Source organism: Oncorhynchus gorbuscha, unplaced genomic scaffold, assembly GCF_021184085.1.
Source record: "Oncorhynchus gorbuscha isolate QuinsamMale2020 ecotype Even-year unplaced genomic scaffold, OgorEven_v1.0 Un_scaffold_2290, whole genome shotgun sequence".
Classification (NCBI taxonomy): domain Eukaryota; kingdom Metazoa; phylum Chordata; class Actinopteri; order Salmoniformes; family Salmonidae; genus Oncorhynchus; species Oncorhynchus gorbuscha.
Genome location: NW_025746843.1, coordinates 520 through 25,826, shown reverse-complemented (window position 1 = coordinate 25,826; position 25,307 = coordinate 520). Strand labels below are relative to the sequence as shown.

The following is a 25,307-nucleotide window of genomic DNA, read 5'->3' as shown; positions in this document are numbered from 1 at the left end:
ACATGTTTACTTGTGCAACCTGTCACAATGAATATAGAAGGTTATCGCACATATGTACCAGCTCAAACTGGGAACCGATTTGCTGTATTATCCTTCCCTTGTGGTCTAGTGGTTAGGATTCGATTCCCGGTCAGGGAACTGCTCTTTTGCTACATGTTTACTTGTGCAACCTGTCACAATGAATATAGAGGTTATCGCACATATGTACCAGCTCACACTGGGAACCGATTTGCACTGTTGTACCCTTCCCTGGTGGTCTAGTGGTTAGGATTCGGCGCTCTCACCGCCGCGGCCCGGGTTCGATTCCCGGTCAGGGAAATAGTCTATTGCTCCTTGTTTACTTGTGCAACCTGTCACTATGAATTTAGTAGGTTGTCGCACATATGTACCACTTCAAATTGCAAACCGATTTGCCCTGCAGTGTCCTTCCCAGGTGTTCTAGTGGTGCACCAGACCCTCCTGCAGCAAAGCACCCCACAACATGATGGTGTTCTTCGGCTTGAAAGCCTCCCCTTTTCCCTCCAAACATAACAATGGTCATTATGGCCAAACAGTTCGATTTTGTTTCATCAGACCAGAGGACATTTCTCCAAAACTAGGATCTTTGTCCCCAAACTGTAGTATGGCTTTTTTATGGCGGTTTTGGAGCAGTAGCTTCTTCCTTGCTGAGCGGCCTCTCGGGGTATGTCGATATAGGACTCGTTTGCCTGTGGATATAGACCATTTTGTACCTGTTTCCTCCAGCATCTTCACAAGGTCCTTTGCTGTTGTTCTGGGATGGATTTGCACTTTTCGACCCAAAGTACGTTCATCTCTAGGAGAGAGAACGCGTCTCCTTCCTGAGCGGTATGACGCCTGCGTCATACCATGGTGTTTATACTTGCGTACTATTGTTTCTACAGATGAGCAAGGTACCTTCAGGCGTTTGGAAATTGCTCCCAAGGAGGAACCAGACTTGTGGAGGTCTACATTTTTTTCTGAGGTCTTGCTGATTTCCTTTGCTTTTCCCATGGAGTCAAGCAAAGAGGCACTGAGTTTGAAGGTAGGCCTTGAAATACATCTACAGGTACACCTCCAATTGACTCAAAGGATGTCAATTAGCCTATCAGAAGCTTCTAAAGCCATGACATCATTTTCGGGAATTTTACAAACTGTTTAAAGGCACAGCCAACTTAGTGTATGTAAACTTCTGGCCCACTGAATTTGTGATACAGTGAATTATAAGTGAAATAATCCCAATGTAAACAATTGTTGGAAAAATGACTTGTGTCATGCACAAAGTAGATGTCCTAACCGTCTGCCAAAACGATTGTTTGTTAGCAAGAAATGTGGGGAGGGTTGACAAACAGGTTTTAATGACTCCAGCCTAAGTGGATGGAAACTTACGACTTCAACTATATGTACCATTTCAAACTGGGAAACGAATTGCACTGTAGTACCCTTCCCTGGTGGTCTAGTGGTTAGGATTCGGGTTCGCTCCTGATTTCCACTGTAGTACCCTTCGATTCCTGGTGGTTCATGTTTACTTGTACAACCTGTCCAGTACCAGCTCACACTGGAACCGATTTGCACTGTAGTACCCTTCCCTGGTGGTCTAGTGGTTAGGATTCGGCGCTCTCACTGCCGAGGCCCGGGTTCGATTCCCGGTCAGGGAACTACTCTTTTGCTACATGTTTACTTGTACAACCTGTCACAATGAATATAGAAGGTTATCGCACATATGTACCAGCTCACACTGAGAACCGATTTGCACTGTATTATCCTTCCCTGGTGGTCTAGTGGTTAGGATTCAGTGCTCTCACCGCGCGGAGCATACCCGGGTTCGATTCCCGGTCAGGAAAATAGTCAGGAAAACTATGCTCTTTGTTTACTTGTGCAACCTGTCACTATGAATTTAGAAGGTTGTCGCACATATGTACCACTTCAAATTGGGAACCGATTTGCACTGCAGTGTCCTTCCCAGGTGTTCTAGTGGTGCACCAGACCCTCCTGCAGCAAAGCACCCCCACAACATGATGGTGTTATTCGGCTTGAAAGCCTCCCCTTTTCCCTCCAAACATAACAATGGTCATTATGGCCAAACAGTTCGATTTTTGTTTCATCAGACCAGAGGACATTTCTCCAAAACTAGGATCTTTGTCCCCAAACTGTAGTATGGCTTTTTATGGCGGTTTTGGAGCAGTAGCTTCTTCCTTGCTGAGCGGCCTCTCGGGGTATGTCGATATAGGACTCGTTTGCCTGTGGATATAGACCATTTTGTACCTGTTTCCTCCAGCATCTTCACAAGGTCCTTTGCTGTTGTTCTGGGATGGATTTGCACTTTTCGACCCAAAGTAACGTTCATCTCTAGGAGAGAGAACGCGTCTCCTTCCTGAGCGGTATGACGCCTGCGTCTTACCATGGTGTTTATACTTGCGTACTATTGTTTCTACAGATGAGCGAGGTACCTTCAGGCGTTTGGAAATTGCTCCCAAGGAGGAACCAGACTTGTGGAGGTCTACATTTTTTTCTGAGGTCTTGCTGATTTCCTTTGCTTTTCCCATGGAGTCAAGCAAAGAGGCACTGAGTTTGAAGGTAGGCCTTGAAATACATCTACAGGTACACCTCCAATTGACTCAAAGGATGTCAATTAGCCTATCAGAAGCTTCTAAAGCCATGACATCATTTTCGGGAATTTTACAAACTGTTTAAAGGCACAGCCAACTTAGTGTATGTAAACTTCTGGCCCACTGAATTTGTGATACAGTGAATTATAAGTGAAATAATCCCAATGTAAACAATTGTTGGAAAAATGACTTGTGTCATGCACAAAGTAGATGTCCGAACCGTCTGCCAAAACGATCGTTTGTTAGCAAGAAATGTGGGGAGGTGTTGACAAACAGGTTTTAATGACCCCAGCCTGAGTGGATGGAAAATTACGACTTCAACTATATGTACCATTTCAAACTGGGAAACGAATTGCACTGTAGTACCCTTCCCTGGTGGTCTAGTGGTTAGGATTCGATTCCCGGTTCGAGTCAGGGAACTGCTCTTTTGCTACATGTTTACTTGTGCAACCTGTCACAATGAATATAGAAGGTTATCGCACATATGTACCAGCTCACACTGGGAACCGATTTGCACTGTAGTGTCCTTCCCTGGTGGTCTAGTGGTTAGGATTTGGAGCTCTCACCACCGTGGCCCGGGTTCGATTCCCGTTCAGGGAACTACTCTTTTGCTACTACATGTTTACTTGTGCAACCTGTCACAATGAATATAGAAGGTTATCACACATATGTACCAGCTCACACTGGGAACCGATTTGCACTGATCAGTGTCCTTCCCAGGTGTTCTAGTGGTGCACCAGACCCTTTTGCAGCAAAGCACCCCCACAACATGATGGTGTTCTGAGCGGCCTCTCGGGGTATGTCGATATAGGACTCGTTTGCCTGTGGATATAGACCATTTTGTACCTGTTTCCTCCAGCATCTTCACAAGGTCCTTTGCTGTTGTTCTGGGATGGATTTGCACTTTTCGACCCAAAGTACATTCATCTCTAGGAGAGAGAACGTCTCCTTCCTGAGCGGTATGACGCCCGTGGTCATACCATGGTGTTTATACTTGCGTACTATTGTTTCTACAGATGAGCGAGGTACCTTCAGGCGTTTGGAAATTGCTCCCAAGGAGGAACCAGACTTGTGGAGGTCTACATTTTTTTCTGAGGTCTTGGCTGATTTCCTTTGCTTTTCCCATGGAGTCAAGCAAAGAGGCACTGAGTTTGAAGGTAGGCCTTGAAATACATCTACAGGTACACCTCCAATTGACTCAAAGGATGTCAATTAGCCTATCAGAAGCTTCTAAAGCCATGACATCATTTTCGGGAATTTTACAAACTGTTTAAAGGCACAGCCAACTTAGTGTATGTAAACTTCTGGCCCACTGAATTTGTGATACAGTGAATTATAAGTGAAATAATCCCTCTGTAAACAATTGTTGGAAAAATGACTTGTGTCATGCACAAAGTAGATGTCCTAACCGACTGCCAAAACTATCGTTTGTTAGCAAGAAATGTGTGGAGGGGTTGACAAACAGGTTTTAATGACTCCAGCCTAAGTGGATGGAAACTTACGACTTCAACTATATGTACCATTTCAAACTGGGAAACGAATTGCACTGTAGTACCCTTCCCTGGTGGTCTAGTGGTTAGGATTCGATTCCCTGGTTCGGTCAGGGAACTACTCTTTTGCTACATGTTTACTTGTACAACCTGTCACAATGAATATAGAAGGTTATCGCACATATGTACCAGCTCACACTGAGAACCGATTTGCACTGTATTATCCTTCCCTGGTGATCTAGTGGTTAGGATTCGGCGCTCTCACCGCTGCGGCCCGGGTTCAATTCCCGGTCAGGGAACTACTCTTTTGCTACATGTTTACTTGTACAACCTGTCACAATGAATATAGAAGGTTATCGCACATATGTACCAGCTCACACTTGGAACCGATTTGCACTGTGTATCCTTCCCTGGTGGTCTAGTGGTTAGGATTGGCGCTCTCACCGCCGCGGCCGGGTTCGATTCCCGGTCAGGGAACTACTCTTTTGCTTCTTTACTTGTACAACCTGTCACAATGAATATAGAAGGTTATCGCACATATGTACCAGCTCACACTGAGAACCCGATTTGCACTGTATTATCCTTCCCTGGTGGTCTAGTGGTTAGGATTCGGCGCTCTCACCGCCGCGGCCCGGGTTCGATTCCCGGTCAGGGAAATAGTCTATGCTCCTTGTTTACTTGTGCAACCTGTCACTATGAATTTAGTAGGTTGTCGCACATATGTACCACTTCAAATTGCAAACCGATTTGCCCTGCAGTGTCCTTCCCAGGTGTTCTAGTGGTGCACCAGACCCTCCTGCAGCAAAGCACCCCCACAACATGATGGTGTTCTTCGGCTTGAAAGCCTCCCCTTTTCCCTCCAAACATAACAATGGTCATTATGGCCAAACAGTTCGATTTTTGTTTCATCAGACCAGAGGACATTTCTCCAAAAACTAGGATCTTTGTCCCCAAACTGTAGTATGGCTTTTTTATGGCGGTTTTGGAGCAGTAGCTTCTTCCTTGCTGAGCGGCCTCTCGGGGTATGTCGATATAGGACTCGTTTGCCTGTGGATATAGACCATTTTGTACCTGTTTCCTCCAGCATCTTCACAAGGTCCTTTGCTGTTGTTCTGGGATGGATTTGCACTTTTCGACCCAAAGTTTTAATGACTCCAGCCTAAGTGGATGGAAACTTACGACTTCAACTATATGTACCATTTCAAACTGGGAAACGAATTGCACTGTAGTATCCTTCCCTGGTGGTCTAGTGGTTAGGATTCGATTCCCGGTCAGTGAACTGCTCTTTTGCTACATGTTTACGTGTGCAACCTGTCACAATGAATATAGAAGGTTATCGCACATATGTACCAGCTCACACTGGGAACCGATTTGCACTGTAGTACCCTTCCCTGGTGGTCTAGTGGTTAGGATTCGGCGCTCTCACCGCCGCATCATTTTGGGTTCGATTCCCTGTTCAGGGAACTACATCTTTTGCTACATGTTTACTTGTGCAACCTGTCACAATGAATATAGAAGGTTATCGCACATATGTACCATCTCACACTGGGAACCGATTTGCACTGCAGTGTCCTTCCCAGGTGTTCTAGTGGTGCACCAGACCCTCCTGCAGCAAAGCACCCCCACAACATGATGGTGTTCTGAGCGGGGAGGTATGTCAATATAGGACTGTTTGCCTGTGGATATAGACCATTTTGTACCTGTTTCCTCCAGCATCTTCACAAGGTCCTTCCCTCCAAACTGGGAATTTGCACTTTTGGCCAAACAGTTCGATTTTAGGTTTCATCAGACCAGAGGACATTCCTCCAAAAACTAGGATCTTTGTCCCCAAACTGTAGTATGGCTTTTTTATGGCGGTTTTGGAGCAGTAGCTTCTTCCTTGCTGAGCGGCCTCTCGGGGTATGTCGATATAGGACTCGTTTGCCTGTGGATATAGACCATTTTGTACCTGTTTCCTCCAGCATCTTCACAAGGTCCTTTGCTGTTGTTCTGGGATGGATTTGCACTTTTCGACCCAAAGTACGTTCATCTCTAGGAGAGAGAACGCGTCTCCTTCCTGAGCGGTATGACGCCTGCGTCATACCATGGTGTTTATACTTGCGTACTATTGTTTCTACAGATGAGCGAGGTACCTTCAGGCGTTTGGAAATTGCTCCCAAGGAGGAACCAGACTTGTGGAGGTCTACATTTTTTTCTGAGGTCTTGCTGATTTCCTTTGCTTTTCCCATGGAGTCAAGCAAAGAGGCACTGAGTTTGAAGGTAGGCCTTGAAATACATCTACAGGTACTCCTCCAATTGACTCAAAGGATGTCAATTAGCCTATCAGAAGCTTCTAAAGCCATGACATCATTTTCGGGAATTTTACAAACTGTTTAAAGGCACAGCCAACTCATTGTATGTAAACTTCTGGCCCACTGAATTTGTGATACAGTGAATTATAAGTGAAATAATCCCAATGTAAACAATTGTTGGAAAAATGACTTGTGTCATGCACAAAGTAGATGTCCTAACCGTCTGCCAAAACGATCGTTTGTTAGCAAGAAATGTGGGGAGGGGTTGACAAACAGGTTTTAATGACTCCAGCCTAAGTGGATGGAAACTTACGACTTCAACTATATGTACCATTTCAAACTGGGAAACGAATTGCACTGTAGTACCCTTCCCTGGTGGTCTAGTGGTTAGGATTCGGCGCTCTCACCGCCGTGCCCGGGTTCGATTCCCGGTCAGGGAACTACTCTTTTGCTACATGTTTACTTGTACAACCTGTCACAATGAATATAGAAGGTTATCGCACATATGTACCAGCTCACACTGAGAACCAATTTGCACTGTATTATCCTTCCCTGGTGGTCTAGTGGTTAGGATTCGGCGCTCTCACCGCCGCGGCCCGGGTTCGATTCCCGGTCAGGGAAATAGTCTATGCTCCTTGTTTACTTGTGCAACCTGTCACTATGAATTTAGTAGGTTGTCGCACATATGTACCACTTCAAATTGCAAACCGATTTGCCCTGCAGTGTCCTTCCCAGGTGTTCTAGTGGTGCACCAGACTCTCCTGCAGCAAAGCACCCCCACAACATGATGGTGTTCTTCGGCTTGAAAGCCTCCCCTTTTCCTCCAAACATAACAATGGTCATTATGGCCAAACAGTTCGATTTTTGTTTCATCAGACCAGAGGACATTTCTCCAAAAACTAGGATCTTTGTCCCCAAACTGTAGTATGGCTTTTTTATGGCGGTTTTGGAGCAGTAGCTTCTTCCTTGCTGAGCGGCCTCTCGGGGTATGTCGATATAGGACTCGTTTGCCTGTGGATATAGACCATTTTGTACCTGTTTCCTCCAGCATCTTCACAAGGTCCTTTGCTGTTGTTCTGGGATGGATTTGCACTTTTCGACCCAAAGTACGTTCATCTCTAGGAGAGAGAACGCGTCTCCTTCCTGAGCGGTATGACGCCTGCGTGGTCCCATGGTGTTTATACTTGCGTACTATTGTTTCTACAGATGAGCGAGGTACCTTCAGGCGTTTGGAAATTGCTCCCAAGGAGGAACCAGACTTGTGGAGGTCTACATTTTTTTCTGAGGTCTTGGCTGATTTCCTTTGCTTTTCCCATGGAGTCAAGCAAAGAGGCACTGAGTTTGAAGGTAGGCCTTGAAATACATCTACAGGTACACCTCCAATTGACTCAAAGGATGTCAATTAGCCTATCAGAAGCTTCTAAAGCCATGACATCATTTTCGGGAATTTTACAAACTGTTTAAAGGCACAGCCAACTTATTGTATGTAAACTTCTGGCCCACTGAATTTGTGATACAGTGAATTATAAGTGAAATAATCCCTGTAAACAATTGTTGGAAAAATGACTTGTGTCATGCACAAAGTAGATGTCCTAACCGTCTGCCAAAACTATCGTTTGTTAGCAAGAAATGTGGGGAGGGGTTGACAAACAGGTTTTAATGACCCCAGCCTAAGTGGATGGAAACTTACGACTTCAACTATATGTACCATTTCAAACTGGGAAACGAATTTGCACTGTAGTACCCTTCCCTGGTGGTCTAGTGGTTAGGATTCGGCGCTCTCACGCGCCGCTGGCCCGGGTTCGATTCCCGGTCAGGGAAATGTTCTCTATTCTCCATGTTTACTTGTGCAACCTGTCACTATGAATTTAGTAGGTTGTCGCACATATGTTTTTTTCTTTTGGAAAAGTTTTATTTTCACAATTGCTTTTAAAAAAACAGCTCATACATTCATTTAATCATTTATACACATAAAAACGGCAACAAGGCATAAAACACAGCATTTGAATTTACATTTAAATTTGTTAAAAGTACGTGTTGTTAAAACCAATGACAACAACTATGAATAAAAGTACTTTCTTTGCCTGGGAAATCTGTAAAAGCCATTTAAAATGTGTACCTGAAATGATTCAACAAAGATAAAACATTTTTAAGACGTTAGAAACATGTTAAAAAGTCACTTTGTTAAAAGGCTGTCTTCAATCGCTTGTACAGGAGCGGGGTGAGTCCTTATCAAACTCGCCTCATCCTGCTCTCCCGAATAGACCATCGTCCCGTCCTTTGGGGCCCAGAGGAGATCCCTCCCCTAGGCGCATCGCCCTAGGCGCCGCAGCGCTGTCAGGCCGTGGCCGCCGGGACCTAGGGTGTTGTGGGGGACCCTTCGCCTGGGGTCGAGGCCCCCTTCCGTTGTACCACCCCAGGGCTTCCGTGGCTACCATGGCCACTGCCTGGGGGTGGTCTCTGCGCTTTTGCTACCAGCAGGTTACTGGGAGGACCACAGTGCTTCCTTCAGACACGTGAGGGTGGGCCAGAACTTGGTGAAGGCCTTCGGTGGAATGGGCCTTTGGCCCACCCCGCACAGCACGAGCTGAGGTGTTAGGTCCTCCCCTGCTGGCAGACACGAGGTGATCAGGGGCCTGCTTCCTTCCACAGGTCCCTGGCGGCTCTGCACTCCCAGAGCATGTGCCTCACCGACTCTTCTTGGCTGCAGCCCGGTCGGGGGCACGCGGATGTCCTCGCCATGCCCCGTGAGTGCAAACGGCCCTGACCGGGAGGATCTCGTGGGCGACCATCAGGACAGGTCCCGATGCCGATTCAGGAGAGACATCATTTTAGGAATTTTACAAACTGTTTAAAGGCACAGGATGGGCCACGTTGCGCCAGACCGTTGTGGGCTCGCCTATAGCGGCGCACTGACATACTGGTTCCCGCTCCTGCACAAGAGAGAGAAGAGAGCGGTGTTTAGTTAAACCGTGACTGCTTCCTTTTCCAGTTTAAAATGTCTTAAAAATTTCTGGAGCTGGAAGTAGTGGGTGGGGAGCAGGAAAGAGACTGGGGCTCGCAGGTCGACTGGGATCAGCCTCAGTGTCCTGAGGTAAGATCCCAGCCAGAACCGTGCGAGGGCCTGTGTCTTGTTATTGACCAGGGAGGTGGCAAGAGTCAGATGTAATGCTGTGTAGCGGCTGCCCAGGAACAAGTAGAGGTCAGGCAAGCCTTTCCCCCTTGACCTGGGCCTCTTGACCACCTCCCTCCTCAGCCTCTCCCACTTGCTTCCCCACAGAAAGTAGAAGAGCATCCGCTCCAGGGCTAAAATACTCCTTCGGGGGGATAAAAACAGAACTGATTAGTAAAAGCACAGGTAAAATCACAGCTTTGATGATTAAAACCTTGCCCTCAAAAGTCAACTGTCGTAGTCCCCCAAAACCCAGTCTCTGTCTTACTGTCCCGAGGATCCCACTCCAGTTCCCACACTGGGAACCGATTTACTGTTGTACCCTTCCCTGGTGGTCTAGTGGTTAGGATTGGAAGCCGCGGCCCGGGTTGACTTGATTTCCATAGTACCCTTCCCTGGTGGTTGACTCCCAGTTTGAACCGATTTCCACTGTAGTACCCTTCCCTGGTTTCTTCCCAGTTCGACTCGATTTGCACTGTCTCCTTCCCTGTGGTCTACTACTCTTTTGCTACATGTTTACTTGTACAACCTGTCACAATGGTCAGGGAACAAACTCTTTTTACATGTTTACTTGTACAACCTGTCACAATGAATATAGAAGGTTATTGCACATATGTACCAGCTCACACTTGGAACCGATTTGCACTGTAGTACCCTTCCCTGGTGGTCTAGTGGTTAGGATTCGGCGCTCTCACCGCTGCCCGGGTTCGATTCCCGGTCAGGGAACTACTCTTTGCTACATGTTTACTTGTACAACCTGTCACAATGAATATAGAAGGTTATCGCACATATGTACCAGCTCACACTGAGAACCGATTTGCACTGTATTATCCTTCCCTGGTGGTCTAGTGGTTAGGATTCGGCGCTCTCACCGCCGCGGCTCGGGTTCGATTCCTGGTCAGGGAAATAGTCTATGCTCCTTGTTTACTTGTGCAACCTGTCACTATGAATTTAGTAGGTTGTCGCACATATGTACCACTTCAAATTGCAAACCGATTTGCCCTGCAGTGTCCTTCCCAGGTGTTCTAGTGGTGCACCATACCCTCCTGCAGCAAAGCACCCCCACAACATGATGGTGTTCTTCGGCTTGAAAGCCTCCCCTTTTCCCTCCAAACATAACAATGGTCATTATGGCCAAACAGTTCGATTTTGTTTCATCAGACCAGAGGACATTTCTCCAAAACTAGGATCTTTGTCCCCAAACTGTAGTATGGCTTTTTTATGGCGGTTTTGGAGCAGTAGCTTCTTCCTTGCTGAGCGGCCTCTCGGGGTATGTCGATATAGGACTCGTTTGCCTGTGGATATAGACCATTTTGTACCTGTTTCCTCCAGCATCTTCACAAGGTCCTTTGCTGTTGTTCTGGGATGGATTTGCACTTTTCGACCCAAAGTACGTTCATCTCTAGGAGAGAGAACGCGTCTCCTTCCTGAGCGGTATGACGCTGCCGTCATACCATGGTGTTTATACTTGCGTACTATTGTTTCTACAGATGAGCGAGGTACCTTCAGGCGTTTGGAAATTGCTCCCAAGGAGGAACCAGACTTGTGGAGGTCTACATTTTTTTCTGAGGTCTTGCCTGATTTCCTTTGCTTTTCCCATGGAGTCAAGCAAAGAGGCACTGAGTTTGAAGGTAGGCCTTGAAATACATCTACAGGTACACCTCCAATTGACTCAAAGGATGTCAATTAGCCTATCAGAAGCTTCTAAAGCCATGACATCATTTTCGGGAATTTTACAAACTGTTTAAAGGCACAGCCAACTTAGTGTATGTAAACTTCTGGCCCACTGAATTTGTGATACAGTGAATTATAAGTGAAATAATCCCTCTGTAAACAATTGTTGGAAAAATGACTTGTGTCATGCACAAAGTAGATGTCCTAACCGTCTGCCAAAACTATCGTTTGTTAGCAAGAAATGTGGGGAGGGGTTGACAAACAGGTTTTAATGACTCCAGCCTAAGTGGATGGAAACTTACGACTTCAACTATATGTACCATTTCAAACTGGGAAACGAATTGCACTGTAGTACCCTTCCCTGGTGGTCTAGTGGTTAGGATTCGCGCTCTCACCGCCGCGGCCCGGGTTCGATTCCCGGTCAGGGAACTACTCTTTTGCTACATGTTTACTGTGCAACCTGTCACAATGAATATAGTACCCTTCCCGATTTGGTGGTCTTCCCTGGTTCTAGTGGTTAGAACCGATTTGCTCTGCTGTGTCCTTCCCAGGTGTTGATTCCCGGTCAGGGAACTACCCTCTTTTGCTACATGTTTACTTGTGCAACCTGTCACAATGAATATAGAAGGTTATCGCACATATGTACCAGCTCACACTTGGAACCGATTAACACTGGTCATTCCTTCCCAGTGGTCTAGTGTTTAGGATCAGACCAGGACATTTCTGCAAAAACTAGGATCTTTGTCCCCAAACTGTAGTATGGCTTTTTTATGGCGGTTTTGGAGCAGTAGCTTCTTCCTTGCTGAGCGGCCTCTCGGGGTATGTCGATATAGGACTCGTTTGCCTGTGGATATAGACCATTTTGTACCTGTTTCCTCCAGCATCTTCACAAGGTCCTTTGCTGTTGTTCTGGGATGGATTTTCACTTTTCGACCCAAAGTACGTTCATCTCTAGGAGAGAGAACGCGTCTCCTTCCTGAGCGGTATGACGCCTACGTGGTCCCATGGTGTTTATACTTGATGGGGTTTCAGGTGTTCCGTAGGTACTATTGTTTCTACAGATGAGCGAGGTACCTTCAGGCGTTTGGAAATTGCTCCCAAGGAGGAACCAGACTTGTGGAGGTCTACATTTTTTTTCTGAGGTCTTGGCTGATTTCCTTTGCTTTTCCCATGGAGTCAAGCAAAGAGGCACTGAGTTTGAAGGTAGGCCTTGAAATACATCTACAGGTACACCTCCAATTGACTCAAAGGATGTCAATTAGCCTATCAGAAGCTTCTAAAGCCATGACATCATTTTCGGGAATTTTACAAACTGTTTAAAGGCACAGCCAACTTTGTGTATGTAAACTTCTGGCCCACTGAATTTGTGATACAGTGAATTATAAGTGAAATAATCCCTCTGTAAACAATTGTTGGAAAAATGACTTGTGTCATGCACAAAGTAGATGTCCTAACCGACTGCCAAAACTATTGTTTGTTAGCAAGAAATGTGGGGAGGGGTTGACAAACAGGTTTTAATGACTCCAGCCTAAGTGGATGGAAACTTACGACTTCAACTATATGTACCATTTCAAACTGGGAAACGAATTGCACTGTAGTACCCTTCCCTGGTGGTCTAGTGGTTAGGATTCGATTCCGCTCTCACTGCCGTGGAACCCGGGTTGCTACATGTTTACTTTTGCTACATGTTTACACAACCTGTCACAATGAATATAGAAGGTTATCACACATATGTACCAGCTCACACTTGGAACCGATTTGCACTGTCGTACCCTTCCCTGGTGGTCTAGTGGTTAGGATTCGGCGCTCTCATGCAGCCCGGGTTCGATTCCCGGTCAGGGAACTACTCTTTTGCTACATCTTTACTTGTACAACCTGTCACAATGAATATAGAAGGTTATCGCACATATGTACCAGCTCACACTGAGAACCAATTTGCACTGTATTATCCTTCCCTGGTGGTCTAGTGGTTAGGATTCGGCGCTCTCACCGCCGCGGCCCGGGTTCGATTCCCGGTCAGGGAAATAGTCTATGCTCCTTGTTTACTTGTGCAACCTGTCACTATGAATTTAGTAGGTTGTCGCACATATGTACCACTTCAAATTGCAAACCGATTTGCCCTGCTGTGTCCTTCCCAGGTGTTCTAGTGGTGCACTAGACCCTCCTGCAGCAAAGCAACCCCACAACATGATGGTGTTCTTCGGGTTGAAATCCTCACCTTTTCCCTCCAAACATAACAATGGTCATTATGGCCAAACAGTTGATTTTTGTTTCATCAGACCAGAGGACATTTCTCCCAAAACTAGGATCTTTGTCCCCAAACTGTAGTATGGCTTTTTATGGCGGTTTTGGAGCAGTAGCTTCTTCCTTGCAGAGGAAGGAGCTTCCTTGCATTTCAAACTGGGAAACGAATTGCACTGTAGTACCCTTCCCTGGTGGTCTAGTGGTTGGATTCGGCGCTCTCACCGCCAGCCCGGGTTTGACTCCCGATTTCCACTGTAGTACCCTTCCCTGGTGGTTCGACTCCCAGTTCGACTCCCGATTTGCACTGTAGTACCCTTCCCTGGTGGTCTAGTGGTTAGGATTCTGCGTACCTTCACCGCTGCGGCCCGGGTTCGATTCCGGTCAGGAACTAATCTTTTGCTACATGTTTACTTGTACAACCTGTCACAATGAATATAGAAGGTTATCGCACATATGTATCAGCTCACACTTGGAACCGATTTGCACTGTTGTACCCTTCCCTGGTGGTCTAGTGGTTAGGATTTGCGCTCTCACCGCTGCCAAAACCCGGGTTCGATTCCCCGGTCAGGGAACTACTCTTTTGCTACATGTTTACTTGTACAACCTGTCACAATGAATATAGAAGGTTATCGCACATATGTACCAGCTCACACTGAGAACCAATTTACACTGTATTATCCTTCCCTGGTGGTCTAGTGGTTAGGATTCGGCGCTCTCACCGCCGTGGCCCGGGTTCGATTCCCGGTCAGGGAAATAGTCTATGCTCCTTGTTTACTTGTGCAACCTGTCACTATGAATTTAGTAGGTTGTTGCACATATGTACCACTTCAAATTGCAAACCGATTTGCCCTGCAGTGTCCTTCCCAGGTGTTCTAGTGGTGCACCAGACCCTCCTGCAGCAAAGCACCCCACAACATGATGGTGTTCTTCGGCTTGAAAGCCTCCCCTTTTCCCTCCAAACATAACAATGGTCATTATGGCCAAACAGTTCGATTTTTGTTTCATCAGACCAGAGGACATTTCTCCAAAAACTAGGATCTTTGTCCCCAAACTGTAGTATGGCTTTTTATGGCGGTTTTGGAGCAGTAGCTTCTTCCTTGCTGAGCGGCCTCTCGGGGTATGTCGATATAGGACTCGTTTGCCTGTGGATATAGACCATTTTGTACCTGTTTCCTCCAGCATCTTCACAAGGTCCTTTGCTGTTGTTCTGGGATGGATTTGCACTTTTCGACCCAAAGTACGTTCATCTCTAGGAGAGAGAACGCGTCTCCTTCCTGAGCGGTATGACGCCTGCGTGGTCCCATGGTGTTTATACTTGCGTACTATTGTTTCTACAGATGAGCGAGGTACCTTCAGGCGTTTGGAAATTGCTCCCAAGGAGGAACCAGACTTGTGGAGGTCTACATTTTTTTCTGAGGTCTTGCCTGATTTCCTTTGCTTTTCCCATGGAGTCAAGCAAAGAGGCACTGAGTTTGAAGGTAGGCCTTGAAATACATCTACAGGTACACCTCCAATTGACTCAAAGGATGTCAATTAGCCTATCAGAAGCTTCTAAAGCCATGACATCATTTTCGGGAATTTTACAAACTGTTTAAAGGCACAGCCAACTTAGTGTATGTAAACTTCTGGCCCACTGAATTTGTGATACAGTGAATTATAAGTGAAATAATCCCTCTGTAAACAATTGTTGGAAAAATTACTTGTGTCATGCACAAAGTAGATGTCCTAACCGACTGCCAAAACTATCGTTTGTTAGCAAGAAATGTGTGGAGGGGTTGACAAACAGGTTTTAATGACTCCAGCCTAAGTGGATGGAAACTTACGACTTCAACTATATGTACCATTTCAAACTGGGAAACGAATTGCACTGTAGTACCCTTCCCTGGTGGTCTAGTGGTTAGGATTCGGCGCTCTCACCGCCGCGCCCGGGTTTGATTTCTGGTCAGGGAACTACTCTTTTGCTACATGTTTACTTGAACAACCTGTCACAATGAATACAGAAGGTTATCGCACATATGTACCAGCTCACACTGGAACCGATTTGCACTGTAGTACCCTTCCCTGGTGGTCTAGTGGTTAGGATTCGGTGCTCTCACCGCCGCGGCCCGGGTTTGATTCCCGGTCAGGGAACTACTCTTTGCTACATGTTTACTTGTGCAACCTGTCACAATGAATATAGAAGGTTATCGCACATATGTACCAGCTCACACTTGGAACCGATTTGCACTGTAGTACCCTTCCCTGGTGGTCTAGTGGTTAGGATTATGGCGCAAAAACTAGGTTATTGCAAAAACTAGGATCTTTGTCCCCAAACTGTAGTATGGCTTTTTTTATGGCGGTTTTGGAGCAGTAGCTTCTTCCTTGCTGAGCGGCCTCTCGGGGTATGTCGATATAGGACTCGTTTGCCTGTGGATATAGACCATTTTGTACCTGTTTCCTCCAGCATCTTCACAAGGTCCTTTGCTGTTGTTCTGGGATGGATTTGCACTTTTCGACCCAAAGTACGTTCATCTCTAGGAGAGAGAACGCGTCTCCTTCCTGAGCGGTATGACGCCTGCGTGGTCCCATGGTGTTTATACTTGCGTACTATTGTTTCTACAGATGAGCGAGGTACCTTCAGGCGTTTGGAAATTGCTCCCAAGGAGGAACCAGACTTGTGGAGGTCTACATTTTTTCTGAGGTCTTGCCTGATTTCCTTTGCTTTTCCCATGGAGTCAAGCAAAGAGGCACTGAGTTTGAAGGTAGGCCTTGAAATACATCTACAGGTACACCTCCAATTGACTCAAAGGATGTCAATTAGCCTATCAGAAGCTTCTAAAGCCATGACATCATTTTCGGGAATTTTACAAACTGTTTAAAGGCACAGCCAACTTAGTGTATGTAAACTTCTGGCCCACTGAATTTGTGATACAGTGAATTATAAGTGAAATAATCCCTCTGTAAACAATTGTTGGAAAAATGACTTGTGTCATGCACAAAGTAGATGTCCTAACCGTCTGCCAAAACTATCGTTTGTTAGCAAGAAATGTGTGGAGGGGTTGACAAACAGGTTTTAATGACTCCAGCCTAAGTGGATGGAAACTTACGACTTCAACTAAATGTACCATTTCAAACTGGGAAACGAATTGCACTGTAGTACCCTTCCCTGGTGGTCTAGTGGTTAGGATTCGGCGCTCTCACTGCCGAGGCCCGGGTTCGACTCCCGATTTCCACTGTAGTACCCTTCCTGGTGGTTTGACTCCCAGTTCGACTCTGATTTGCACTGTAGTACCCTTCCCTGGTGGTCTAGTGGTTAGGTTTCGGGGCTCTCACCGCTTGCCCGGGCTCGATTCCTGGTCAGGGAACTACTCTTTTGCTACATGTTTACTTGTACAACCTGTCACAATGAATATAGAAGGTTATCGCACATATGTACCAGCACACACTTGGAACCGATTTGCACTGTAATACCCTTCCCTGGTGGTCTAGTGGTTAGGATTCGGTGCTCTCACCGCTGCGGCCCGGGTTCGGCACAGCCAACTCATTGTATGTAAACTTCTGGCCCACTGAATTTGTGATACAGTGAATTATAAGTGAAATAATCCCAATGTAAACAATTGTTGGAAAAATGACTTGTGTCATGCACAAAGTAAATGTCCTAACCGTCTGCCAAAACGATCGTTTGTTAGCAAGAAATGTGGGGAGGGGTTGACAAACAGGTTTTAATGACTCCAGCCTAAGTGGATGGAAACTTACGAATTCAACTATATGTACCATTTCAAACTGGGAAACGAATTGCACTGAAGTACCCTTCGGTGGTCTAGTGGTTAGGATTCGGCGCTCTCACTGCCGCGGCCCGGGTTCGACTCCTGATTTCCACTGTAGTACCCTTCCCTGGTGGTTCGACTCTCAGTTCGACTCCTGATTTGCACTGTAGTACCCTTCCCTGGTGGTCTAGTGTTTAGGATTCTGCGCTCTCACCGCCGCAGCCCGGGTTCGACTCCTGATTTCCACTGTACTACCCTTCCCTGGTGGTTCGACTCCCAGTTCGACTCCCGATTTGCACTGTAGTACCCTTCCCTAGTGGTCTACTACTCTTTTGCTACATGTTTACTTGTACAACCTGTCACAATTAATATAGGTTATCGCACATATGTACCAGCTCACACTTGGAACCGATTTGCACTGTAGTACCCTTCCCTGGTGGTCTAGTGGTTAGGATTCGGCGCTCTCACCGCCGCGGCCCGGGTTCGATTCCTGATCAGGGAACTACTCTTTTGCTACATGTTTACTTGTACAACCTGTCACAATGAATATAGAAGGTTATCGCACATATGTACCAGCTCACACTGAGAACTGATTTGCACTGTATTATCCTTCCCTGGTGGTCTAGTGGTTAGGATTCGGCGCTCTCACCGCCGCGGCCTGGGTTCGATTGCACGGTCAGGGAAATAGTCTATGCTCCTTGTTTACTTGTGCAACCTGTCACAATGAATATAGAAGGTTATCGCACATATGTACCAGCTCACACTGGGAACTGATTTGCACTGCAGTGTCCTTCCCAGGTGTTCTAGTGGTGCACCAGACCCTCTTGCAGCAAAGCACCCCCACAACATGATGGTGTTCTTCGGCTTGAAAGCCTCCCCTTTTCCCTCCAAACATAACAATGGTCATTATGGCCAAACAGTTCGATTTTTGTTTCATCAGACCAGAGGACATTTCTCCAATAACTAGGATCTTTGTCCCCAAACTGTAGTATGGCTTTTTTATGGCAGTTTTGGAGCAGTAGCTTCTTCCTTGCTGAGCGGCCTCTCGGGCTATGTCGATATAGGACTCGTTTGCCTGTGGATATAGACCATTTTGTACCTGTTTCCTCCAGCATCTTCACAAGGTCCTTTGCTGTTGTTCTGGGATGGATTTGCATTTGTCGACCCAAAGTATGTTCATCTCTAGGAGAGAGAACGCGTCTCCTTCCTGAGCGGTATGACGCCTGCGTCATACCATGGTGTTTATACTTGCGTACTATTGTTTCTACAGATGAGCGAGGTACCTTCAGGCGTTTGGAAATTGCTCCCAAGGAGGAACCAGACTTGTGGAGGTCTACATTTTTTTCTGAGGTCTTGGCTGATTTCCTTTGCTTTTCCCATGGAGTCAAGCAAAGAGGCACTGAGTTTGAAGGTAGGCCTTGAAATACATCTACAGGTACACACCTCCAATTGACTCAAAGGATGTCAATTAGCCTATCAGAAGCTTCTAAAGCCATGACATCATTTTCGGGAATTTTACAAACTGTTTAAAGGCACAGCCAACTTAGTGTATGTAAACTTCTGGCCCACTGAATTTGTGATACAGTGAATTATAAGTGAAATAATCCCTCTGTAAACAATTGTTGGAAAAATGACTTGTGTCATGCACAAAGTAGATGTCCTAACCGACTGCCAAAACTATCGTTTGTTAGCAAGAAATGTGTGGAGGGGTTGACAAACAGGTTTTAATGACTCCAGCCTAAGTGGATGGAAACTTACGACTTCAACTATATGTACCATTTCAAACTGGGAAACGAATTGCACTGTAGTATCCTTCCCTGGTGGTCTAGTGGTTAGGATTCGATTCCCGGTCAGTGAACTGCTCTTTTGCTACATGTTTACGTGTGCAACCTGTCACAATGAATATAGAAGGTTATCGCACATATGTACCAGCTCACACTGGGAACCGATTTGAAATGTTGTACCCTTCCCTGGTGGTCTAGTGCTTAGGATTTGGCGCTCTCACAGCCGCTGCCCGGGTTCGATTCCCGGTCAGGGAACTAATCTTTTGCTACATGTTTACTTGTGCAACCTGTCACAATGAATATAGAAGGTTATCGCACATATGTACCAGCTCACACTGGGAACCGATTTGAACTGTAGTACCCTTCCCTGGTGGTCTAGTGGTTAGGATTCGGCGCTCTCACCGCCAACATGACCCGGGTTCGATTCCCGTTCAGGGAACTAAGCTTTTGCTACATGTTTACTTGTGCAACCTGTCACAATGAATATAGGAGGTTATCGCACATATGTACCATCTCACACTGGGAACCGATTTGCACTGCAGTGTCCTTCCCAGGTGTTCTAGTGGTGCACCAGACCCTCCTGCAGCAAAGCACCCCCACAACATGATGGTGTTCTGAGCGGGCTCTCGAGGTATGTCGATATAGGACTCGTTTGCCTGTGGATATAGACCATTTTGTACCTGTTTCCTCCAGCATCTTCACAAGGTCCTTTGCTGTTGTTCTGGGATGGATTTGCACTTTTCGACCCAAAGTACGTTCATCTCTAGGAGAGAGAACGCGTCTCCTTCCTGAGCGGTATGACGCCTGCGCCATACCATGGTGTTTATACTTGCGTACTATTGTTTCTACAGATGAGCGAGGTACCTTCAGGCGTTTGGAAATTGCTCCCAAGGAGGAACCAGACTTGTGGAGGTCTACATTTTTTTTCTGAGGTTTTGCCTGATTTCCTTTGCTTTTCCCATGGAGTCAAGCAAAGAGGCACTGAGTTTGAAGGTAGGCCTTGAAATACATCTACAGGTACTCCTCCAATTGACTCAAAGGATGTCAATTAGCCTATCAGAAGCTTCTAAAGCCATGACATCATTTTCGGGAATTTTACAAACTGTTTAAAGGCACAGCCAACTTATTGTATGTAAACTTCTGGCCCACTGAATTTGTGATACAGTGAATTATAAGTGAAATAATCCCAATGTAAACAATTGTTGGAAAAATGACTTGTGTCATGCACAAAGTAGATGTCCTAACCGTCTGCCAAAACGATCGTTTGTTAGCAAGAAATGTGGGGAGGGGTTGACAAACAGGTTTTAATGACTCCAGCCTAAGTGGATGGAAACTTACGACTTCAACTATATGTACCATTTCAAACTGGGAAACGAATTGCACTGTAGTACCCTTCCCTGGTGGTCTAGTGGTTAGGATTCGGCGCTCTCACCGCTGCGGCCCGGGTTCCATTCCCGGTCAGGGAACTACTCATTTTGCTACATGTTTACTTGTACAACCTGTCACAATGAATATAGAAGGTTATCGCACATATGTACCAGCTCACACTGGGAACCGATTTGAAATGTTGTACCCTTCCCTGGTGGTCTAGTGCTTAGGATTCGGCGCTCTCACCGCCGCGGCCAGGGTTCGATTCCCGGTCAGGGATCTACTCTTTTGCTACATCTTTACTTGTACAACCTGTCACAATGAATATAGAAGGTTATCGCACATATGTACCAGCTCACACTGAGAACCAATTTGCACTGTATTATCCTTCCCTGGTGGTCTAGTGGTTAGGATTCGGCGCTCTCACCGCCGCGGCCCGGGTTCGATTCCCGGTCAGGGAAATAGTCTATTCTCCTTGTTTACTTGTGCAACCTGTCACTATGAATTTAGTAGGTTGTCGCACATATGTACCACTTCAAATTGCAAACCGATTTGCCCTGCAGTGTCCTTCCCAGGTGTTCTAGTGGTGAACTAGACCCTCCTGCAGCAAAGCACACCCACAACATGATGGTGTTCTTCAGCTTGAAAGCCTCCCCTTTTCCCTCCAAACATAACAATGGTCATTATGGCCAAACAGTTCGATTTTTGTTTCATCAGACCAGAGGACATTTCTCCAAAAACTAGGATCTTTGTCCCCAAACTGTAGTATGGCTTTTTTATGGCGGTTTTGGAGCAGTAGCTTCTTCCTTGCTGAGCGGCCTCTCGGGGTATGTCGATATAGGACTCGTTTGCCTGTGGATATAGACCATTTTGTACCTGTTTCCTCCAGCATCTTCACAAGGTCCTTTGCTGTTGTTCTGGGATGGATTTGCACTTTTCGACCCAAAGTACGTTCATCTCTAGGAGAGAGAACGCGTCTCCTTCCTGAGCGGTATGACGCCTGCGTGGTCCCATGGTGTTTATACTTGCGTACTATTGTTTCTACAGATGAGCTAGGTACCTTCAGGCGTTTGGAAATTGCTCCCAAGGAGGAACCAGACTTGTGGAGGTCTACATTTTTTTTCTGAGGTCTTGCCTGATTTCCTTTGCTTTTCCCATGGAGTCAAGCAAAGAGGCACTGAGTTTGAAGGTAGACCTTGAAATACATCTACAGTTACACCTCCAATTGACTCAAAGGATGTCAATTAGCCTATCAGAAGCTTCTAAAGCCATGACATCATTTTCGGGAATTTTACAAACTGTTTAAAGGCACAGCCAACTTTGTGTATGTAAACTTCTGGCCCACTGAATTTGTGATACAGTGAATTATAAGTGAAATAATCCCTCTGTAAACAATTGTTGGAAAAATTACTGTGTCATGCACAAAGTAGATGTCCTAACCGACTGCCAAAACTATCGTTTGTTAGCAAGAAATGTGTGGAGGGGTTGACAAACAGGTTTTAATGACTCCAGCCTAAGTGGATGGAAATATAGAAGGTTACGACTTCAACTATATGTACCATTTCAAACTGGGAAACGAATTGCACTGTAGTACCCTTCCCTGGTGGTCTAGTGGTTAGGAGGTTTTGCTTTCCTCACCGCCTGATTTGCACTGTAGTAACCTTCCTGGTGGTCTAGTGGTTAGGATTCCCTCACCGCTGCGTCCCGGGTTTGATTCCTGGTCAGGGAACTACTCTTTTGCTACATGTTTACTTGTACAACCTGTCACAATGAATATAGAAGGTTATCGCACATATGTACCAGCTCACACTTGGAACCGATTTGCACTGTATTATCCTTCCCTGGTGGTCTAGTGGTTAGGATTTGGCGCTCTCACCGCTGCGGCCCGGGTTCGATTCCCGGTCAGGGAAATAGTCTATGCTCCTTGTTTACTTGTGCAACCTGTCACTATGAATTTAGTAGGTTGTCGCACATATGTACCACTTCAAATTGCAAACCGATTTGCCCTGCAGTGTCCTTCCCAGGTGTTCTAGTGGTGCACCAGACCCTCCTGCAGCAAAGCACCCCCACAACATGATGGTGTTCTTGGCTTGAAAGCCTCCCCCTTTTCCCTCCAAACATAACAATGGTCATTATGGCCAAACAGTTTGATTTTTGTTTCATCAGACCAGAGGAGGTTTTCTCCAAAACTAGGATCTTTGTCCCCAAACTGTAGTATGGCTTTTTTATGGCGGTTTTGGAGCAGTAGCTTCTTCCTTGCTGAGCGGCCTCTCGGGGTATGTCGATATAGGACTCGTTTGCCTGTGGATATAGACCATTTTGTACCTGTTTCCTCCAGCATCTTCACAAGGTCCTTTGCTGTTGTTCTGGGATGGATTTGCACTTTTCGACCCAAAGTACGTTCATCTCTAGGAGAGAGAACGCGTCTCCTTCCTGAGCGGTATGACGCCTGCGTGGTACCATGGTGTTTATACTTGCGTACTATTGTTTCTACAGATGAGCGAGGTACCTTCAGGCGTTTGGAAATTGCTCCCAAGGAGGAACCAGACTTGTGGAGGTCTACATTTTTTTCTGAGGTCTTCCCTGATTTCCTTTGCTTTTCCCATGGAGTCAAGCAAAGAGGCACTGAGTTTGAAGGTAGGCCTTGAAATACATCTACAGGTACACCTCCAATTGACTCAAAGGATGTCAATTAGCCTATCAGAAGCTTCTAAAGCCATGACATCATTTTCGGGAATTTTACAAACTGTTTAAAGGCACAGCCAACTTAGTGTATGTAAACTTCTGGCCCACTGAATTTGTGATACAGTGAATTATAAGTGAAATAATCCCTCTGTAAACAATTGTTGGAAAAATGACTTGTGTCATGCACAAAGTAGATGTCCTAACCGACTGCCAAAACTATCGTTTGTTAGCAAGAAATGTGGGGAGGGGTTGACAAACAGGTTTTAATGACTCCAGCCTAAGTGGATGGAAACTTACGACTTCAACTATATGTACCATTTCAAACTGGGAAACGAATTGCACTGTAGTACCCTTCCCTGGTGGTCTAGTGGTTAGGATTCGGCGCTCTCACCGCCGCGGCCCGGGTTCGACTCCCGATTTCCACTGTAGTACCCTTCCCTGGTGGTTCGACTCCCAGTTCGACTCCCGATTTGCACTGTAGTACCCTTCCCTGGTGGTCTAGTGGTTAGATTCGACCTCCTGCTCTCACCGTGCGTCCCGGGTTTGATTCCTGGTCAGGGAACTACTCTTTTGCTACATGTTTACTTGTACAACCTGTCACAATGAATATAGAAGGTTATCGCACATATGTACCAGCTCACACTGGGAACCGATTTGCACTGTAGTACCCTTCCCTGGTGGTCTAGTGGTTAGGATTTTGGCGCTCTCACCGCTGCAGACCTGGGTTCGATTCCCGGTCAGGGAACTACTCTTTTGCTACATGTTTACTTGTACAACCTGTCACAATGAATATAGAAGGTTATCGCACATATGTACCAGCTCACACTGAGAACCGATTTGCACTGTATTATCCTTCCCTGGTGGTCTAGTGGTTAGGATTCGGCGCTCTCACCGCCGCGGCCCGGGTTCGATTCCCGGTCAGGGAAATAGTCTATGCTCCTTGTTTACTTGTGCAACCTGTCACAATGAATTTAGTAGGTTATCGCACATATGTACCACTCAAATTGGGAACCGATTTGCACTGCAGTGTCCTTCCCAGGTGTTCTAGTGGTGCACCAGACCCTCCTGCAGCAAAGCACCCCCACAACATGATGGTGGTTGAAAGCCTCCCCTTTTCCCTCCAAACATAACAATGGTCATTAAAACAGTTTGATTTTTGTTTCATTGACATTTCTCCAAAAACTAGGATCTTTGTCCCCAAACTGTAGTATGGCTTTTTATGGCGGTTTTGGAGCAGTAGCTTCTTCCTTGCTGAGCGGCCTCTCGGGGTATGTCGATATAGGACTCGTTTGCCTGTGGATATAGACCATTTTGTACCTGTTTCCTCCAGCATCTTCACAAGGTCCTTTGCTGTTGTTCTGGGATGGATTTGCACTTTTCGACCCAAAGTACGTTCATCTCTAGGAGAGAGAACGCGTCTCCTTCCTGAGCGGTATGACGCCTGCGTCATACCATGGTGTTTATACTTGCGTACTATTGTTTCTACAGATGAGCGAGGTACCTTCAGGCGTTTGGAAATTGCTCCCAAGGAGGAACCAGACTTGTGGAGGTCTACATTTTTTTCTGAGGTCTTGGCTGATTTCCTTTGCTTTTCCCATGGAGTCAAGCAAAGAGGCACTGAGTTTGAAGGTAGGCCTTGAAATACATCTACAGGTACACCTCCAATTGACTCAAAGGATGTCAATTAGCCTATCAGAAGCTTCTAAAGCCATGACATCATTTTCGGGAATTTTACAAACTGTTTAAAGGCACAGCCAACTTAGTGTATGTAAACTTCTGGCCCACTGAATTTGTGATACAGTGAATTATAAGTGAAATAATCCCTCTGTAAACAATTGTTGGAAAAATGACTTGTGTCATGCACAAAGTAGATGTCCTAACCGACTACCAAAACTATCGTTTGTTAGCAAGAAATGTGTGGAGGGGTTGACAAACAGGTTTTAATGACTCCAGCCTAAGTGGATGAAACTTACGACTTCAACTATATGTACCATTTCAAACTGGGAAACGAATTGCACTGTAGTACCCTTCCCTGGTGGTCTAGTGGTTAGGATTCGATTCCCGGTCAGGGAACTGCTCTTTTGCTACATGTTTACGTGTGCAACCTGTCACAATGAATATAGAAGGTTATCGCACATATGTACCAGCTCACACTGGGGATTTGATTCCCTTGTGGTCAGTGGAACGCTCTCTTTTCCTCTACATGTTTACTTGTACAACCTGTCACAATGAATATAGAAGGTTATC

The 25,307-nt window shown here is 46.0% G+C and overlaps 7 non-coding genes across 7 annotated transcripts; all 7 read left to right on the top strand.

Moving 5' to 3' along the window:
* Positions 1-246: 246 nt before the first annotated feature.
* On the top strand, positions 247-318 carry trnae-cuc. The gene has a single exon. It is a non-coding gene; the product is annotated as a tRNA-Glu (tRNA).
* A 4,362-nt stretch (positions 319-4,680) lies between these two features.
* On the top strand, positions 4,681-4,752 carry trnae-cuc. Its single transcript has one exon. It is a non-coding gene; the product is annotated as a tRNA-Glu (tRNA).
* Positions 4,753-6,936: 2,184 nt separating this feature from the next.
* trnae-cuc lies at positions 6,937-7,008 on the top strand. The gene has a single exon. It is a non-coding gene; the product is annotated as a tRNA-Glu (tRNA).
* Positions 7,009-13,185: 6,177 nt separating this feature from the next.
* trnae-cuc lies at positions 13,186-13,257 on the top strand. The gene has a single exon. It is a non-coding gene; the product is annotated as a tRNA-Glu (tRNA).
* Positions 13,258-14,158: 901 nt separating this feature from the next.
* Positions 14,159-14,230, top strand: trnae-cuc. Its single transcript has one exon. It is a non-coding gene; the product is annotated as a tRNA-Glu (tRNA).
* Positions 14,231-20,764: 6,534 nt separating this feature from the next.
* Positions 20,765-20,836, top strand: trnae-cuc. Its single transcript has one exon. It is a non-coding gene; the product is annotated as a tRNA-Glu (tRNA).
* A 3,078-nt stretch (positions 20,837-23,914) lies between these two features.
* On the top strand, positions 23,915-23,986 carry trnae-cuc. Its single transcript has one exon. It is a non-coding gene; the product is annotated as a tRNA-Glu (tRNA).
* Positions 23,987-25,307: the final 1,321 nt, after the last annotated feature.